This window comes from Lepus europaeus, chromosome 16, assembly GCF_033115175.1.
Source record: "Lepus europaeus isolate LE1 chromosome 16, mLepTim1.pri, whole genome shotgun sequence".
Taxonomy (NCBI): Eukaryota; Metazoa; Chordata; class Mammalia; order Lagomorpha; family Leporidae; genus Lepus; species Lepus europaeus.
Genome location: NC_084842.1, coordinates 18,006,953 through 18,014,005, shown reverse-complemented (window position 1 = coordinate 18,014,005; position 7,053 = coordinate 18,006,953).

The window sequence follows — 7,053 nt, the reverse complement described above, 5'->3', positions numbered from 1 at the left end:
TTCTGATGGGCCCAAGAAAAGCTATTGATGTTTAGTTTGTTATAGTTTGTTTTGGTGCTATATTGGTGAGAATAATGATTTTTAAATTCTTGACATATTGTAGCCAAAGCGATATATTCCTGGACTTATTTTTTTATCCTTGGAGAGAACAATGTTTTGAAAAGATATACTGAAGAAAAATCCATTTAATTGTTGTTAGCTCTGACAAAATAATACCTAGAGATATAGTGGGAGAGAGTTCAGATTAAATTTTAGATTGGATACTTAATAGAAAATAGAACCTGTCCAATAGGCTTCCTCAACCAGTGGACATATTTTCTTATTCTGAAGTCACTTCCTTGGAGGCCTGCCTAAGGCAGAGGAAGTCACTTGAAGCCTTGCAGGAGGGTCAGATGGAATCATTTTTCCCAAATAAGGGTTCTTTCCTAGGGCACTGGGTCGCTAATGGGATTGTAGAGGGCTCTCAAGTCCTTCTACCCTGCAAATCAAAGCTTTCCATCAATATCAAAGTTCTGTAAACCAGGGAAGTAAAACTAGGGAATCAGGGTCTTCTAGCCCTTCAAAGGCAGTTTACAAAATACAGGGCAACAACTTACTAATTAATTATGTATTGTTGCTTCATATCCAAGCATTTGTCATTGCTATTCACCATTGATTGAAAGAAGTATTTCTTTCTTTTTTTTTTTACTGATTTATTTATTAATTTATTTTTAGTTTTTATTTAATGAATGCATTTTTTCATAGATACAATTTTAGGGATACAGTGGTTCTTTCTCCCATACCACCCCCAGCTCCCATCCCACCTCTCTCTCCCTCTCCCATCTCCTTCTTCATTATGGTTCATTTTTAGTATAACTTTATATACAGAGGGCCAACTCCATGCTAAACATAAACTTCAACAATTTGCACCCCCCCCACACACAACATAGAGTAAAGTTTGGGGAGAAAATTTGCAGTCGATTCTCATATTACCATTCATTAGGGACAGAGGTCCTACATGGGGAGCACGTGCACAGTGAGAAAGAAGCAGCTCTATGATTGTGTTTTCTGATGGACAAGGTGCTACTCACCGACCTTAACCAGTGTCTTTCCTTTCAGACCACTATGAACATTTTCATGTTTCTTGTTACTCAAGGAGGCTATTACCTATTGAGGCTAGAATGCTGCACATCAGAAACATCCATGGTCAGCTTTCAAATGGCACAGTCAAAACATTGTTGATTTAATGTGATTAATCCAATTGTGCAAGTTAAATTAAAGGAATCCAACACTAAATATTGAACACTACTAGAATCATGTCTAGAACATAGTGATTTTCACTATATCACTGTTGAGTAAATCAAGGAACAAGTCTCTATATTGTGCTAATTCTATATTCCAGACCCTGTGCAAGTGGAAAATTATGATCAATAAGTCATTGATCTTACCTTTTTAAAACAGACTAGTGAAATATATAACTCTGGTAATAAAAAGGGAAGTTGAATGGAAAGCAATAAGCAAGAAACGATGCTTATCTAAATTATAGTGTTAGCAGTGGAAATGGTTCAAGGATACAATTTATGGTTCAATGACACTCCCAGAAGAAACTAAGAAGTTTTGTCAATTGAAGAAGAAACATACAGAATTAGTCTAATATTTCTAACAAGATTCAAATTGTAAGGAAATAAGCTTTAGTTATCAATATATAAATTCATTTTATATTCATTATGTTAGATATAAGGTACTGGTGGTGTTTGTTCAGGAGTAGATATTAAATAAGATTATATAAATCCAGAATAGGAAAGAAAGATCTGACTGTGGATATAAAGTTAGGGTTCATTACTGGTTGGATGATAATTGAAGTTATGCTTTGAATATTTTCAGAGTCGGATAAAATAATGAAAACCCAGATAAGCAAAGGAAGAATATGGAAAATAGCAATTTAAAAGTCTAATGAAGAAATAACTACCAAAAAAAAGAGAGAAAGTGAGTCTGAAATGGTAAAAGCAAAACAAAACAAAAAAAAACCCCAAAGATATGAAAATTTCAAAAAAAGAGAAAGTGGTAAAAGTGACAAGGACAGCACAGATGTGCAAACATGATGGAGAGATAAAATAAGATAAGCAATGACCCAAACATAAAAATTAGGAGTTTAAACCTATCTTAGCTTAAAAAAGCTGTACCACAAAGATACGATTTTGTGAGCCTTTGATTTTGATTTTGGGTAATACATATGGCTTTGATTACAGTTCAGTTAAGTTCCACATAATCTTTGCTATATTGCAGTGTCATCTTGGACTTACTCTTTAAATTGGGAAGAATATAAACAGGATATATTTTCATGAGTTGTCATTTGATGAACTTACAATGTGAAGAAAGTATATTTGTAGACTTTTTTGACACATAGTGGAGGCAAGTGTGGGATGAATATCTGAAAGTGCAGAAAAAGCAGGGAAGTTATGTTGTTTATGATAGCCCTGTGAAAGGTCTTCAAGATGACTATAGTGGGAAACCATCAAAAAATAAAGGCAAGTTTAATAAAGTCAAATGTGATAGCACACCAAAAATTATCCCTTGCTATGGCTGTGAGACAGCTTATTTTTTTAAATTTATTTTATTTATTAGAAAGAGTTACAGAGAGGTGGGGGGGGGGAGAGAAAGAGAGAGAGAGAAAGTCTTCCATCTGCTGGTTTACTCCCCAGATGACTGCAATGGCTGGAGTTGCGCTGATCTGAAGCCAGGAGCCAGGAGCTTCTTCCAGGTCTCCCACGCAGGTGCAGGGGCCCAAGGACTTGGACCATCTTCCACTGCTATCCCAGGCCATAGCAGAGAGCCGGATCAGAAGAGTAGCAGCCGGGTCTAGAACTGGCACCCATATGGGATGCCGGTGCTTCAGGCCAGGGCTTTAACTGCTGCACCACAGTGCTAGCCCTCAGATAGCTTATGATAAAGCTGGGGCATGTGGTCATCCTTGTTGCATCCTTAGAACTTGGCATATTTCTTATATATTAGAGGTGCTTAAGAAATAGTTGATAACCAAAAGCAAATGTGTTCGGCCTGTCTGAGAAACATCTCAGGCAGGGAAAATATGTGCACAATAATTCATTCACATTATTGTGTATCAGGAAACTGCATAGAGTTCTGATGGGGAATTGGCTTTATAGAGTAGAGCTTCCAATTAAGAACTTAGGCTTTGTAATAAAGGAGAGGCAACTTCAATTTTAAAAAAGACTTGTACTAGATTTGCATTTTAGAAAGAAGTTTGCAGTGGAGACTTGGATGCATCAACTTTTCTGTGAAGGACAGAAATGAATGAGCCTACAAAAGTAACGAGATGGATCATTGTTATTAGTCAGCTTTTCTTTTCTATAATGAAATACCCGAGGCAGGTTAACTGAATATTAGAAAAGAAGTTGATTTAGGCTCATGGTTTTGGAGGCGCAAGGTCCAAAGGCTTCATGTAGTGACAGCCTTCTTGTTGGCAAAGTCTGGAGGCAGTGCAGAACATCACATATCAAGAGACAGGCAGTATGTATGTGACTGGTTTTTATCTCTCTTCTTACAAAGTTACCAGAATTCTATCATGGAGGCACAACCCTAATAATCTGATCTAAACCTAAACACCCTCCAAATGTCCCACTTTTAAACAAATAGTTGATTAAGTTCTCATCTTTCTAATTCTATTATGGCATGAATGGGCGGAACAAACCATGGTCAAACCATAGGAAGATGTAGAAAAGGCCAATGAACTGTTATAGGATTTATAGGAGTACAAAAGAGAGAGAGAATCAATGAGAAGCTACAGAAATTTTAAAGTAAATAGAATAGCCCCCGGATTTGGCAGTCATGTCATTATTGTGTTTGCTCTCTAAACTAGATTACAAGGGATTAGACAGTGAAAATGAAATGGGAAAATGGAGGAAATGACTTTTAAAAATTATTGCTAAGCGTTTTGCTCAGAAAGGAAGTCTGGCACAGCGCAATTGTAGGAATTAAAAAGTTTTTTTTATATTCAAAGGACAAAACTTGGTATCTTTATACAACCAGGGGAGAGAGAGAGTTTGAAAATAGAGGAGAGTAAAAACAATCAGTTGGAAAAAGGAAAAGAAACCAGAACACAGGTAGACTGACCTAGAAAACAGGAGGGGTTCCCGACTTTGCTGAGGACGGAAAGAAGGTATGATGGATGTGGAAGTAAACACATCTATAGATGGAACGAAGGAGCAGAGGGATGTTTATGGCCAAAAGTAGAAAAATGCACTAGCAAAACTCATTACTTAAGGAGAGCTCATTTTGATTAATGAAGCAGTGGTTAAGGACTCACTGTTTAAACTGGACTTAAACGTGCCGTTGAGGCCCTCAATACAACAGCTGGACTAACAGCAGGTATATAAACTAATGTTGTTATTTTTCTCCCTGACAATGGACTCTTATTTGCATTCTATTTAATAAAATAATATCTTACTGGGTAAGAGAATTATTTATAGTTTAACTTATTTTCTTAAATATAAATCAGTCATAAAATTCAAGCACCTACATATAGCTCCTTCCTAATTTCTTCCCTCTCAAGAATAATCTTTATTTGTCCCCAGTATCATCATTCCTAAATTTGTTTTGTTACGCAATTACCTTTACCAAAACATAGCTATATTTCAATACTTTTTAAGAAGTGATTGTCATATATTATGCATTTTAAAAAACATCTAATATGTCATCTCATAGTCACCAGTATATTGGTAATTAGGAATTACAAAAACATCACTACAATGGCATGCTGTAGGGAAAAGAAACGAGCTGAGAAAATGCCTCATGCATCAGAGTCACTGAATAGATGTTTGGGAATCCAAAAATTTGTTGGAAGCCAGGCCAAATCAAGAACTAGTCTCTGGCACAGTTCTGTTCCTCTGTGACTTTGGCTATGTCCGGGATGCATCAGCACTCTTGATTGTGGGCACTGCAGCCTCTGTGCAGACATTAGTAGCATTGGCAGGAGTAGCCTTGACATTGGCAGGGATTGTGAGTAGCGGCTGCACCCTTGGGGCAGCTCGGTGGAGAACCTGTCAGAGGACATTGGAGGCACAGCTCCTGACATTGGCACAACAGATGCCCCAGAGATGCTACAGAGAGGGCAATGACAGCCACCTCATTGCTATCTGGGGTTTCGTCTGTGGGGGCTACTGAGACATCTCTATGACCTTTGCAGAGGCACTAGGGGAGAAACCCTTGTTTCAGGGTATTCAAAAGACAGAGGCAGAGAGCTGCTGTGCCATGACTGGTACTCAGGTCTTCATTTTAATCCTCAAGGAAGATGGCCAGCTACATGTTTACAGTTTACTCTTCTTTTCCTCTCCTATGCCTAAATTCTATCCTCTTACCTATATATTATATTATTATGATAGTTATACAATATAGCATATAATAGTTATATAAATAACACATATGTAACTGTAATCATATAAATACAAAAATATATAATTATGTAAGTATAATTAAATACAAACTATACAACACATATGAATAAAAATAGTATTTATTACATAAACATACAAACATATAACTGTTAACTTATATAACTTAATACTTAAGTGTCACTTACCTTTCATAAGTTCTTATCTAGATTATTACTGCTACTACTGCTAAACTGATAATATACACTAGCAATAACACATTTTATACCATGTTTACCTCATAAGTGCTAGGAGTTCATTAATAGTTTTATCGGAATCATATTAATTCAGTCTTAAAGGCATAACTCCATAAGATGGGTAACATCCCTATCTTACAGGCTGAGGATATTGTACAACTAAACTTTAGAAAGGTGAATATCAATAGGCACATTCACAGACCTGCTACACAGACCTGCATAGAGCCAAGCCTTACCATTGCTAGTTTTACTTTTAATACTGTTATGATTCCCTTCTCTAACTGCAGATGTAGCCTTAAATCTCAAGATAAAACAGCATCAAGACAAGTCATCTGTAAGCAAATATACTTTTACAGAGTCTTCTGTCTTTTTTCTTTTTGTCTTTGAATAAGAAAACTTGATTAGGCAGTTTAAATTGGAATGCATTATACTAGAAGCTGACGTCATATACTATATGAAGTTAAACAAATTGGACTGATTACAGCAGAAGTTATAATTATACCACTGTAGGATACCAGTGTTTTTGTCATTTTGATTTGAATATATCATTATACTGAAACTGTTTCTTTAAAAAAAAGGTAAACTTCTCTGTGAATAAAATAATATCCCAAATATTGTAGTCTGTAGCTTCATTATTTTCATAATATGCTTAGAAAATTACTGTGGTAAAAACAAACAAATTTAACATTTACTATATCCTAAATGTGTTTTTCCTATTATTTTTGTTACTATGATAGAATTTTCATTTCTCTAAAAACTCTTGCCCTAAAAGTAGTTCTAATATAGGCCATTTATTATTAGCATTAAGGAACATTCCCAATTAGCCATGTAAAATAAATGCTAGCAATGTAGTTAAAAGTAAACTTTAAAACTCTGAACTTCACCTTTTTTAAAATAAAGACTTATTTATTTACTTGAAAGTCAGAGTTACACAGAAAGAGAAGGGGTGTGGACTTCCAGCCACTACTTCACTCTTCAATTGGCTACAATGGCCAGAGCTGCACTGATCCAATGCCAGGAGCCAGGAGCTTCTTCCAGGTCTCCCACACAGGTGCAGGGGCCCAAGGACTTGGGCCATCTTATACTGCTTTCTCAGGCCACAGTAGAGAGCTGGATTGGAAGAGGAGCAACCAGGACTAGAACTGGCACCCATATGGGATGCCGGCACCGCAGGCGGCGGCTTTACCCGCTATACCACAGAACCGGCTTCTGGATTTCACTTTTAAAATGACTCCTAATTTCCTTTGAACATTATTTAATTTCTGTCAACCAACATTAGCCATTCACATCTTCTTCACTCACTCCACAAAACAAATTACCTAGCTATTGCAGAGAGAGAGAGCTTTTGCCAACAGAGAGATGCATCAGTGAAAATGAATGTTTGTATATTCATAATCTTCATGACAGTGTCAGCAAGAAGGCATCAAGAT